Raw genomic sequence first — 13,537 nt, forward strand, 5'->3', positions numbered from 1 at the left:
TGTCGAGGAGTACAGAACTTTCTAGAACTAATGCAAAGTTAACTAAGGGTAATGAATATTCATAACTTCATACATAAAAGAGGAAGGGGAAAACATTAACCAATCATGAAGAAATACACAAATCTCTAGGGCGGGGAATGATGAGTTCTCACCCTAAGCGGGAATGTGTTACCAGACCTCGGTGCCTGACCGCCAGTACTGATTTGTGTTGTACCTTCAGGGGTCAGGGCGGCTGCAGGCACACGCACTGCCACAACACATCCTTTATTAACAGGCTGTTTCAGACAAACCAGGTGAGTGTGTAAGCTACACCGTTCTCTCTGGCTTTTGCATTGGGAAGAAGGGCTGTGCAATGTAAAAGGCTCTGGTTGGAAGTCACAATATGCACTTGGGATGGCCAGAGAGAGAATGTTCATCTTTCAAGCAGGAGAAGAGGTACAGCACCAGTCCTGCCTCTGGGGAGCTCCTCTGCTGCTAAAACCTGAGTCCGGCAGTTCAAAATAAAACCCCCCATCACAAACAAGAACCAACTCCTGTCTTTCCCTGTCCAGCTCATGCAGGAGCAGCGGGACGGAGCAGTCGCCCCACTGCGGGTCTGGGTGAGACCTGTGGCCCCTCAGGCAGGCTCAGAATGGCAGCGTGGGGCTTGGCACCGTCCCACGAGGGTTTTGCACTGGATCTCATTGAGGAGAGGCAGCTGTCGGTACGAGGGGACAACTGAGGGCTCCACGACAGTGATGGGCAAGGGCTCCTCGGGGTCAGGAGCCAGCGGCTGTTGGGAGTGGATTTAAGGGAGGGCAGCCAGGACCGCCCGTGTGCGCCCAGGGGGAGCTGTTGAGATCCTTTTTTTGGACAAAGCTAAATATCACCGTAGGTGAAAGAGGCATGTGGGCTTTGGTGGGGGGAAGGTGGCTCACGTTTTTAGCCGGATTGTTATATTGCCCTCTCACTGGCCCCCCATGTGGGGAGCGATGGGGGCTCTGCAGCCTTCGGGAGCACCGGCAGCTCTGTGAGGGATCTGTGCTGCAGGAGGCACCTCCACAGTCTGGGGCTCTGGTAACAAACAGTCCTGCCCTCACTCTGAGTGGAAAGAAACCCAAAGGTGGGGTTTGGATCCCAGTCCTCTGAAAAAATGTTTCCAACCCCTCTTAGAGCCACAGAATGTGCTTGACAGGCAGCTCTGATGGACAAGGCAGCATGGAACAAGCAGACTCACACAAGGGCAAGGTGATGAAGGGTGATGAAGGTGGGGAAGATGAGGTCAGGTGAGAGAGGCAAGAGCAGGTACAGGATGACAAACACCTACATGAAGAAGGTGAGGCTGTTGCTTTGATTTAAATATACTAAGCTGGTGGTGCCCTCAGTTTGATGATGTGGGGAGGTGATGTTGATAATTAAGAATGGAAAAAGGAACCATGATGAGGTTATTGTCAAGTTGGTTGGCAGAGAAAGCTGGGTGAATGCTGTGATTATGAGTGTTGTAGCATGACTGTGCTGACTTTCTCCAGAGAGGGCTGAGGGATGATCACACTGGAAAGCATGTACCCTGCTGACATGCTTTGTACCATTACAAAGACAGAGTAAATACACCCATGTTTTTACTGGCAGTGCTTAGTTAATTTTTCTGAGACTTCCCTCAAATGTGTGTCCCTGAAGTGAGTCATATTTTACTACATCCTAGACAACACGGGTCTATCATAAACCAAGAGGCCTTGCCTGGGCCAGCTGCTGTCCCTGTGGGCCATGGAAAGCACAGGATGATCTGCTCTGTGGATAGAGTGATTTCTTTGGCTTGGGTTGTGCCCATCACCTGAATGATCACCTACCAAAGAGGCCACAGTTGTATCAGGAACTTCACAAATCTAGCTCTGGCAAGGCATTATGAATGGTTAATTTTGTTTTCCTAGTTTAATGGTAGGAGTAGGGTTATGGCAAGCTGATTCCAGATGATTTCTCCATAGCTTGTTCTTGTGAATTTTCATTTATTATATTGCTCTTTCATTACAAGATAAAAATGTATAAGATGTTGAAACTCAGACCTCATACTTTTGGAGTCCGTGCCTTTTAGTCAATATCTAAACAACCGTTAAACAACTGCGAGCCAAGACCAAATTTGCTATTCTCTCATCTGGAAGATGTAAGAAATCTTAATTGCAGTGTTTATTTGATTAATAACAAATAGTATGGTTACATAGACCAGAGCTACATTTTATAGATTTCTCGGGCTTTTATTGAGCAAAGGTAAAACTGTTACATCAAAAACCTAGGTATTCATGCAGTTATGTTTTCAGTATAAATGTACACATATGTACAAACACACATTATTCCATCTAGTACTGGGGGAACCCAAGAAGGGGAATTTCCAGTGTGTGTTGGAGGCGAATGCACGTGGCCATGAATAGTGCAGAAAGCATGTAGAGTATGTGAGCCACTGCTCTTGTGAACAAGCAATTTACATCTGGAAGATTTGACTCAGTTCTGCTGTCTTTCAAAATCTTGCAGGCCTGGATTTTGTTGCCTTAGTTCAGGCAGTTAGGGGAGCCATCAGCCTGTGCTTCCTGTCTGAGGACTGGAGGAGGCAGCCCCTGACTCAGCACACCTTGCCTGTCTGCTGAGTGGGCACCGGGGAGATCCAAGAGAAATCCTGTTCCTAACTGAGCACCTGCAGTGGGCTGGGATGAATCTGCAAGTGCATCTTCTGTAGAGAGCATTGCTCATGCTGGGAACCAGTTCTTACAAAAATCCTGTACTTCCATCTGAATGAACTCATAATTCTCAGAGCTTTTAAGTGCTGGTGGTGCCAGTGTAGAAATATGATGATATAGGTTTATTTTGACACAATCAACGAAGGGAACAGTTACGTGGAAGGAGACTGGAGGGCATCAGGGTTACTGCCATAGAAGCATGCAGTTTCTATCTCTAGGAGGTATAACTCAAGTGTTGCCTCCTGCTTACAAACCTGTAAGATTTTTCACAGCATGGAAAGAAACCAATGTGTGTAAAACTGGAGGCATTTGCCAGGATCCCGGCTCAGTGCCACACTTGAAGAAAAATGATAGTTTGCATTATTCAGAGTCCATATTTCATTTTTAAAGCAAACTAAGGGCCAAATTCTCAGCTGGTATAAACCTGCTCCTTCAGCTTCAGTCAAACTTTGTCTATTTACACCAACAAAGCATCTCTCAAATGTGTAAACTGTTCTTTAGTACCTAATAACAGAAATATAATCTGGCAAATAGACAGTTTTGACAGCTGCCAGTGTACTTCAGATCCAAAGATGATTCCTTGAACTCCAGATCTTCCCTCCTTCTTTAGACTTTTATTAAAAACAGGACCTATTCCCTTGTCCCTCATGTCATATATAATTCTTGCAGTGTTAGTTCAGCACACTATCCATTTTCTCCAAACATCTGAATTTTGCTCCACAACTGTAAAGTCCTTTTCCTCAACTCTAATCAGCATTAAAAACATTTATTGCCAATTGAATTTCTGACAACTGTGGTGCTGGTTCTCATGTTTGCATTTAAGTCAAGAAGGCTCACATTTCAGATCAGCCAGTGCAAAATGCCATGCTCATTTTTAAAAAAAAACATGTCTTTTGAGCAGGGTATGCAAGGCAGCAAGGCATTAGAGCTATTCTGACTTGAAAAACTTGGATAGGATTTACTATAAAAACCGCAAGAAAAGGTTGAAGCAGGTGTTCTGGGCACCTGATCACAGTACACAGAGGATGGCACTTGAGGTCTCCTCACTCCCAGTGTGACTGTGGGCTTGCCCAGACAAGTGCCCCATGATATATTTGACATCGACTTTCTGGGGCAATGGCACTGCCATAAAGGGAGAGAAATGCTGCCAGTGTGTGGAGCACTGGGCTGCGTTTCCCAGGTCACTTTGGCACTTGTGAAGATAAATGGCTTCCAGGCTGTGATGGGCTTGCTCCTGACATGGGTGAATCAGCAAGGGGCCACTGCTGCTCTTGTGTCCCTTTGCTCAGCAACACTTGGTTAGGTCTCCAAGGAAAACACCAGCATTAGTCATACATGAATCAGCTGTAATGATCCCACCCCTCATACACCCTATCCATATTGCCTGTTCCCAGATGTTTGTAGCTGGCAACTGCTTTAAAATGTGTCCATGCTGTGGCCAGGACTGGGCTAGTTGGCACTGCATATGATGAAGCCCACTCATCAGGAAAGCTTGAAAACTGTTTAGTTGATCCAAGTTGTCAGGAAAATTTCTTTCTCTTTTTCCTTCGAGCTCATTGCCATTCCTGCATTGAATGCTGTCCGTTCAAACTTCCAAGTATGCTTTTTGGACAAAGAAAGCACATCTCTGTCTTGACATTTTTGCCTTTGTCTTCTGGAAGTGAGTTTGTAGGTTAGGTAACCTCACTGGAGACAAAGAAGTAGCATGTGGCATTTGAATTCCTTAGTATTAAAGAAATATTTCCAGATAATAGTCTGCAAAAACCACATGGACTGCAACTTGCATTCAAGGCTCATCAAATGCCTGGGAATACCAGCCAAAATGGTAAAATCACACAGTACTCTTAGACAAGTAGTAGGTAGGGGGAGAAAATAACTCTATGGGATAAGTATGTTCATTGTATTGAACCCTTTGGGAAAGATTTAGAGTTTGTAGAAAGAAATGACCATTCAGTTCTGCAAATGCAGACACATGAAGCTGCTGCACAGTGCTAAAGTATTTTTAAGGAATTAGAGTTGTTCTTTTATCAGTCATCAAATTTAAGGAAACCATTCTTCATGTGTCATAGGCTGTGCTTTCAACATACCCTGTGATTCGTGGCCAAGGACTAAGAAACTTAAGGGATGTTCTCTGAATTTCTCACATTCCCTAGGACTTCGACTGCCATTAAAATGCACACTACATGAACCCTGACTAAAGCTTCTAATGTGTGATTCAAACTGAGACTTGACCAAGTCTTTGATGGGAAAGCTTGCATTTTCCCTGAAATTTTTCTTTATTTTCCTGAAGATTTATAGTGCTAAAATTAAGCCTATTTTAAACTGATTTACTGAATTACATCACACAACTCTGTGCCTCTGGCTGTGAATTCAAATACACAGACAGCTGAGGAAATTTCAAACCTTTGTTTTATTTTCTAAAAAACTTGATAACTTCATGTGGACGTCATTGGGATAGTGCAAAACACTCTCATGGAAGGACTACCCATTTCTTTTTTCTTGAGGAAATTTGGTTGATCAAAGCTATCACATAAATCTTGCGAAACTGTCTGGTGTTACTCTCCATAACACAGCAATAAGAGCTATTCACTGGTGATGCTAATTAAGAAAAACATTTCTCCCTGGCAGTGGTTTTCCTTTGATGTTCCTATCAGGCCAGTGCAAACAGGCAAATGCCAGAGAGCTGAAACCTTATTGCTGCTAGTATGTCACTGGTATCTAGTATTGCAGGGCTGTTTTCCAATAAAGGCATAGGGAGTTTTCTGTATAAACTGTTGAAGCCCTAATGGGAATTTCCCCCTAAAACTCTCCTACAGATCTAATGAAAAATTGGCTCTTTACTCTTGATCTCTGTGTATGTATCTTCATCCTCTCACAGTTTGAGTTCATTTTGCAATAGAAACAGCTTGTGTTTATTTCCTTTCTTTTTAAATCCTGATAGTGACAAATAGGTCTTAGCAAGCTATTTCTTGTTTTTATTTCTGCATACTCCAGGTATTGCAATACAGTGGAAGTGGAATTAACTTTGTAATAAAACATTCACACATTGTAAATTAGACATAGAAAAATATCTATTTAGGCCACCTTGTCTGAGACATCTGGAGGTTTGATGCACATTTTATAGCAGAGAATTAGTGCTGGTTTCTGTGACACAACCCCTGATTATCACCTGAGTGAGTCAGGTACTGGTACCCAGACACAGGAAACTCAGAGCAGATCTTGATAAATCTAAATCCAGGAGATTGGGGAGGTATTAATATATTGCTTGAGATTTATACAATCTACTTTAAACCCTTTGGGGGCAGCTCTTATCTGCTCTGTTTCATTTAGACATTGGCTCTGAAGAATGACATTCCCTGGCCAAGATGTCATTCAAGAAAGGTAACCTTGTACTTTCTATGGAGTGATGTAACCACTCTGAGGGCACAGCACAGTGGAGAACCCAGCCTTGCCAGCAACCATGTCAGGGCATTTGAATTTTTTCTGCCTCACTTTTTTTTAATGTGAGGCTTTTCTATTCACTTTAGCAATTTAAAGGTGATGCATTTCTGAGAGCTGACATTCTGGGGAGAGGTCTCTCTTCTACTTTCACTGCTTCAGCAATCTGAAGTAGAATGTGAAAAGTTAAAACTTTCTCTAAGTGTTTTCTAACTTTTCTTGCTGACAGATACATTTTGCCAGGTGCAAAGGAAAAGGAAAAAAAAAGGTAGTCCTTCACTATATTTTTAAAACATTACATCAAGAAAATTTCCCTAAAATTTTTAAATACATATTCCTTCCTCCTCTTGGTAGTTTTTTTCCCCCATGGTATCCACAAAGGCAACTTTTTTCAAATACTGTTCACTTGTAAATACATAAGCTACATTAAAGGATAGTACATAGGATAGAAGAGGCTGATCTTTCTCTTTTCTGCACCCGGTTCTCATCTGGTGTGTTTATGAAGCAGTGCCTTTGTCACAGCACACAGAATTTGTGGAGTGAATCTGCACAAGTGTTAAATGTCAGGCTGTAAACTAAACACTCCCAGGAATGGGAAGCATCATGAAGGGATTCATGTGGCAAAGAAACTTTGTTTTCCTGGATAAACTTGAAACAACCCTGTTTTCTTGACTCCCTATTTCAAAACTAATTGCATGTTCTGAGATCACTTTGGCTCCGAGTGATGAATGCCATGCCCTGTAACATTTAATAAGCTTTTCACTCTTACATAGAAGAATGCTCTGTAGAATGATGGACATAGAAAATATCCCAGCTTAATAAAGTTGATTTGTAGGTCAAGAGAATTAGTCTAATAATCATCATTGATGATTAAAAGATGTTGAAATGCACTGGATCCCACAGTTCAACTGTGGTTAATTTATTTTAAAGTTCCTCATGCTGAAAGGAGGAAAGTTGTGTCATAGCTGTGTGAACCACACCATCCAATGAGACATTTGGTACAAAGTATTTTCCTCTTTCAAGACCTGTGTGACCTCTGGTGTGGCTGAGGCTCAGGACTGCTCTTCCCAGCTCCCATTCTGAGGCTGACCCCCGTGTTGGGAGCTGGGATACCTCAGTGTGATCCTAATGTCTGTCTACTCTGTAATTGGATAAAGAGTTTTCCTTATTTGTACCACCATTTTCCTTGCCTAGTCTTTTTCTGCCGGAAGTCTGAACTTTGGTTGCAAAATCTGCCTTTCCTTTTGTAGGGCTCTGCATTGCAGTGCTCTTGTCTTGCTAGGAATGAGGGGTATCCTGACTCTTCAGGATCTATTGGACTCTTCCCACCATCTCCTATTGCTAGACCACCTGAAGCAGCTATTGCTCCTGCTCTGGGACATCTTCCTCCACCTCTAGCCAGATGTGTCCAACCCACAAGAGGGGCTCCTCCTGTACACTGTCTTCTCCATTTCTAATTCCTTTGACTGCGCGCTCCATTCAGACCGGAGTCCAACACATTCAAATAAACAAAAATACTTAATAGTGAAAAAGCCACAGGCAATAGCTTTACTGGTGGGGGGGGGGGGGGGTGTGCTTTATCCATGATGACTTCTCTGAAATTAGGATGAGAAATTGGAAGAAGTGGCAAGGGGAAGCTCAAACTGTTTTGGAGATTTCTTGGAAAAACAGCTGGGGTTTTGAGACATTTATTTTGTGTGATGTGATTAGTGTATGCTGGGTGCGTTATGGAGGTGACTCACTCGTTGCTTGGGTGCAGGGGATGAGACAGAAACAAGAGAAGTTGGCCGTATCCTTGTGGAAAGCTTTGAGTTTTCTTTACTAAACTCTCTGCGGGATTCTTGTTTTAATTTTTCATAGAAAACCCTAATCCTCAGTCTAATTATCATGTTACTCACAGAGGAAGACATTTTCCCATCCAAGCAGCCACCATGGAATAAAGACTACAAGGGAGATAAGTAAATAACACAGGAAAGAGAGGTGGAAGGCAAAAGGAACAGTAATTAAAATCAGAACTTCTAATATATTGCAATTCATGGTTGGTTGGGGTTGTATAAATACTTTCCAACAGTGCAATCATTTAGATATTATCCTTACAGAAATCCATGTAGTCAGATAAATCAACAGGCACAAGAGTATGGTTCAGAGTTTTTTTTACTCCTGTAACTCTCCCATACTAAGTATGCACTAGCATTCATGGTTCTACTTGGGTATTTGTTTACAAAGAGTGTTATGTTCATAAATCATAATTTAATTTTTGACCGTGGCAGTGACCGACTTCTTGCACACTAAAATCCACCGGGCATAGCAAACTGTACATGGAGATAGGACTCTCTCCAGAGGGGAGACCACTTCATTTAAACAGTGACTTTGGTGGAATAAGATTACATAAAACCATTCTAATGGTTCTTCCTTCATCATTAGAACAGTTCATTGTTGAACTTGAAGTTCTGGTACCAAAAGTAGCGTTTTGTTTTCAAAATATTTAAACGGGACTTCTTGTATGTGCCTTCTATTGTTATTTCCCCAGCCCAGTGGAGGGTTTGTTAAGTGAACATCAGTGGCTCAACTGCCTCCACCTGGGCTCCAGCTACGTGGGTTGTGTGTCCCAGGTGGGGCTGTTGCCCAAGGACTCTTTCCTGGTACAGGATGCAGAGGGAAGGAATCAACCACCTTCCGTGTTGGAGCCCGCTCTGAGCTTGGCAGGCAAAGGTAAGGCAGCCTAAAAAAATGAATATGCTTGATTTTTACTTTTGAAATAAGGCCTATGAATCTAAAATTTCAGAGTTACAGTGAATATGAACCCTGTGGTGAATTTGTCTCTGAGAGTAAAGCTGTAGCAAATAGTGGGAGAGTGGGGGGATGGGGGTGTGAAGAGTCCTTGAACTGTCTTTATTTGACTTTCGTCAGAAATAATTTATTAAGGCTAATTTGAACGGCTGTGTGGAGGGATCTTGCAGATGCTGAAATTGAGGGATTGCTTTAGCTAGCATATGGAAAATATTTACAGACCTTACCCAATGGTGATATATAAGAGTAAACAGAATGTCAGATAAGCCCTACATTCCTTTATTTTCACTTAAGACTCAGGAAAAATATATGCCTCTTTGCTAGCAGGGAGAGAGGAGGGCATGTTGGAGGGCAAACTGATCTGGAGAAAAATGTGCATGTTAAGCAAAGTGAAATATCGGCTTTAAAATCCTTAAATAATTCACATGTCATGCTATCTCCTCTGAAGTCTGTGCAAAGGCTGATTTTTTGTGGAGTAGGAGCTTAGGTTGTGGCTCAATTTTCTGTCCACCTCCATTTAACTTGCAATTAAAAGTTAAAATATCACAATTACTTTGATCCTGCTCATGGTGGGGGTGGGAGTCGGGGGGTGTGTCTGTGTCAGCTGGGGAGGGGGACAAGCCCCTGGGGCAAGTTAAGGCTATTGTTCCTTTCCTTGGGCACCGAAGTAGTACCCGAGGATGTCTCATGAAAGCACAGTCTGGGAGTCTGGAAGCAGAGGGTCCCGCGGTGCGCGGCACTGAGCGGAGCCTCAGCTCCTGCCCCGGAGCTGGGAGCCCACGCAAGGCTTGGACCCTGAGCTCGCCTTCCCAGAGCTGAGCTCAGCTGCTTGGGCTCAGGCGTGCTTACATTTTCCTGTGGTTTTATAGTTTTTCAGTGTTTGTATTGCACAAATCTGTACTCGCCTGCTCCCCGAGCTCCTCGGGATTCCCGGGGAGCATCCCAGAGGAACAGGGCTGTGCCCCCGTGCCTGAGCAGCGCCCGGGGCCGGGCAGCCCGGGGTCGTTGCCCAGGCGGGAAGGCAGGAGCAGGCTGGCAGCTCCAGGGGGACGCAGCACAGCTAGGGCTGACCATGCTCTGCCGGCCAGCAGCCAAAGCAACTCCAGCAAACGTGGCCTGGAGTTGCCGGAGTTTCGCTGTAGAGTTATTAGTATGCAGTCCTATGCAAATGGCTTCTCATCCTCCTCAGCGGTGCATCGACTGGTGATGCTTTCTTGCTTGCTTGCTTTCTTGGCACAAAAGCTGGCTGGTTTTCTGACAGAGGCAATGTGGCTAATATATAGGAAATTCAATACATTGCTAGCTAGGTGAGGAAAAAATGCATCTTTGACCAAGTATGTTACTCTAGCCGAGATCTTAAGAAATGGTTAGCTTGTGCAAAATACTGGTGGTTTGAAACAATGACATTTTAAAATGTTGCTGACCTAAGAACTTTCTTTGACTTTTGTTTCTTTTGGATACGTTTAGTTGTTTATCTAAGCAACTCTGGTCATTGAGGTTTCAAGAGAAAAGGTAAGCAAAGAAATTAATACAGCCAAATACAAATAACTTCTGCTATAGCAACTAATTTTTTTTTCATTTTGCAACTCTGAGACTATTTTAAAATTTATTGATTCAGTAAACTTTTTCATATTTCTAAAAAGAGCTGGATTGAGAATACTTACCCATACTGAAATGCTTAGGGAGTACCTAAGATTTGTTAGTTTTGGCACAGGGCTGCAAAGGCAGTCTAATGTCATCATGTTTGAAAAAGGAGGACAGTGGCAAAGGGTGATTCAAGTGCAGAATAAACTTGGTTAATTTACAGCACAATCTTGGTTTTAATAAAAACCAGGGGAATTGGTACACAGTGCTGGCAGAAAGCCTGAGGCAAAATCAGATTTAGCTGTGGATATCAGTTAGGAAGCACAGCCAATATTTGCCATTGCTACATTTATTTTTTGTTGCTTAACCTTTTTAAGATTACTCAATCTGTACGTTGGGTTTCTTGGTTTTTGGTTTTTTTGTTTTGTTTTGTTTTGTTTTTTAGTTTTGCTTGGTTTGGTTTTTATTTAAAGGCCAGTCTATAACTGTGTCTGAGGTACTTTTTATATGACTGTGGTGTCCTGGTCTGCTCTGAGTTCCACTGACAAACACACACCAGGTCACTTGCTGCTTGGTGCTCACTCACGTCACTGCTGGGTCCAATAAGAACCAGCTGTGAATGCATCTGAGCTGTCTCTGATACAGTTCCAAGTCTGGAAAAACTAATTCCTCCCTTTCTTTGCAGACAGTGTTGTGCAATGGCCTGAGCTCACTAAATTCTTCTGTTGTTCAATAGCAAGTAACCTAGGTACCACATCTGCTTTAACGGCAACTGGCTCGTCGAGGCCATAGATGTTTGGGAGTTTTTTGCACCCTATGCTCTGTTTATACCAACTCACCTTTTTATGCTGTTGGAATTACAAGAAATCAGTACAACTGTTTCATCTTGGTCACTATTTCCATACTATTTTGCCAGCTAAGCGGACCTGAAAGACACTGTTTTCTGGCAGAACTCCAGGAATCAGGTTAATTCTGTTGCTGCTGTACACACAAAACCAGCGTTAGGGAGTTTCTGTTAGTTGCTTATAAACTGCTTTGAGGAAACATTTTATAGGACAGATTTCCTAAAGAAGTGAAATGGTAAGTGAACTAAGGTGGCTAATTATGAAAATATACAGAAAATCAAATGATAAAGCAAGAAAAACAACCCAGGCACTTTGGTATGTGATATTGTAATTTTCCTGAAAGGGGTGAGCTTGGCTAGCAAGATTTCCATCATTATCCCTTTCCTCTTCTACCCACTACATCCTTTGGCTCTGTAGTGCTCTTGCAGGTGTTGTGTGTTGCAAAATACATCTAACCCCCAAGGAATCTTGATGACTACTCAACATACAATAAGCTACTTGTGCCAGCTGATCTCTATTTCTACCTTTGGAGTGAGAAGTTTCCTGTAGTTTTTCTTCAAGAGGTTTTTACCATCTACCGTAATCATTTTAGTGTTTACAGGTCTGCAGTTGTTGACAGCATTAACTGTATTGTTTGTTCCCTTTCTTTCTGCAAGTAGTGTGATGTTACACAGAAACACCATCTCAGCCACTCTCCTATTTTAGTGTTCCAGCAAGCAATGTAGTTTTCCTGGGCTGTTTATTCTCTGCAGCTGTACTCCAAGGGTCCAAAAGGAGGGCTGAAAGATAGAATCAGTTAATGCTTTCAAGTAGTACAGCATTAATATGTGTGCTTTATCTTCATAAAATACTAATGCTAGGATAAGAAAGTGGCTACAAACATAGTTTACAACAGCACTGTGCTTACAACTTGCAATGTTATCAGCCTGCAAGCTGGTCTATCTTTGCAAGCAAATGGATATTCTAATTTCTCATCTCCTTTCCAGTAAATATAGCCTATATTCAGGGCCAAAATAATCAACTCCCTAAGTTGGTGGAACTGCCCTAAGATTTCCAAGGACTGCATGCTTACAGCTCGGGACTAGCTTGGGTTTGGCAAGACTGATTATCAAAGTGAAAAAGCAGTAAGAATCAGTTATGGAAAGAGCTCCAGTGACCTAAGGGGATGTAGTCCAGTTACAGTTAGGATAAAAAGCAGAAAAAGCCAAGGGCTACAACTGGTGTGGAGGCAAAAAGTGGCCACAAAATGAAGGGGTATCCTGCACAAGGACTTGACATTTTAGGAAATGACTGTTGAATGTGGAAAAAAGTTCAGTCCATGCCTGGTGTTATACTCGGTTTTAGGTTTAACAGAGAGACAAAGCCTCAATACTGACCCAGACCAGAACCTGAATCCTTGTTCGTGGCCTGAGCCCATGACCCCCAGTTATGCCCCAGAGGAATAAGCTGGCACAGATCTAATATTTGCACAGCCTACCCTTCCTTCTCTTAGGTGCCCAATTCCATCTGGTGCTTCTAACCCTAGGAGTTCTTCTTTACCCTAACACTAATCCCAGAAGTTGGCTGATCAGGATATAATAATGCCCCGTTATGGCCCAGAGAAATACTTCAGTATTTATTAATTTTTGTGTGGCTGATCTATTGTTTTGGTTACCCTTTTGCATACTGTCCCTGCTCAGAGCTGTGTCTCTCCTAACCCTAGGAATGGGCTGAACCTTAACTTGTGGCCACCAGGCATGACCCAGAGGCCATGGGTGTAATCCTTGTACAGCCCATCTCCTGGTCTGGCAGCCCTTTTTCATCCCACAGCAGTAGGAGCGATTCTTTCAAGGTAATGAGCAGACTGGGTGGTGATCATCCAGCCCTCATTACATCGTGTTCCTAAGAGCAAGTACATTACAAAGAGAAGAGAAGAAATTCCTTTTCTCCAGACCTATTCTGCTTGGCAGACAGACAGCTTCTATACTGGTTTATACTGAGGCTTGCTGTAGCTACCTCCTGACAGAGCCTCCCCCAAAACCTCCCTGTCATGGGCAGTTTGTGTTCTTCTCAAAAAATGGCCTCTGGTGGCACAGTCTGGAATGTCCTTTCTCCAAGCTTACAGTTTCAGAAGGTTGAAAAAGTGTGATATTTCAGGATTGTGGTTCTGTGTTCAACAACTTCATTTTAAATGTA

The 13,537-nt window shown here is 42.9% G+C and overlaps 1 long non-coding RNA gene across 4 annotated transcripts in view; it reads left to right on the forward strand.

Moving 5' to 3' along the window:
• The first annotated feature begins 144 nt into the window (after positions 1–144).
• LOC138113917 (uncharacterized) overlaps positions 145–13,537 on the forward strand; it is a 56,562-nt gene continuing 43,169 nt past the window's right edge. For 3 of the 4 annotated variants that reach the window (XR_011152387.1, XR_011152391.1, XR_011152386.1), the window contains exon 1: positions 8,757–8,855. This is a non-coding gene — a long non-coding RNA (uncharacterized lncRNA). Of the gene's footprint in view, positions 294–8,756; positions 8,856–13,537 lie in introns of those variants that run through there. The other variant, XR_011152388.1, reaches the window with a different exon arrangement.

Source organism: Aphelocoma coerulescens, chromosome 8 (genome assembly GCF_041296385.1).
Source record: "Aphelocoma coerulescens isolate FSJ_1873_10779 chromosome 8, UR_Acoe_1.0, whole genome shotgun sequence".
Classification (NCBI taxonomy): Eukaryota; Metazoa; Chordata; class Aves; order Passeriformes; family Corvidae; genus Aphelocoma; species Aphelocoma coerulescens.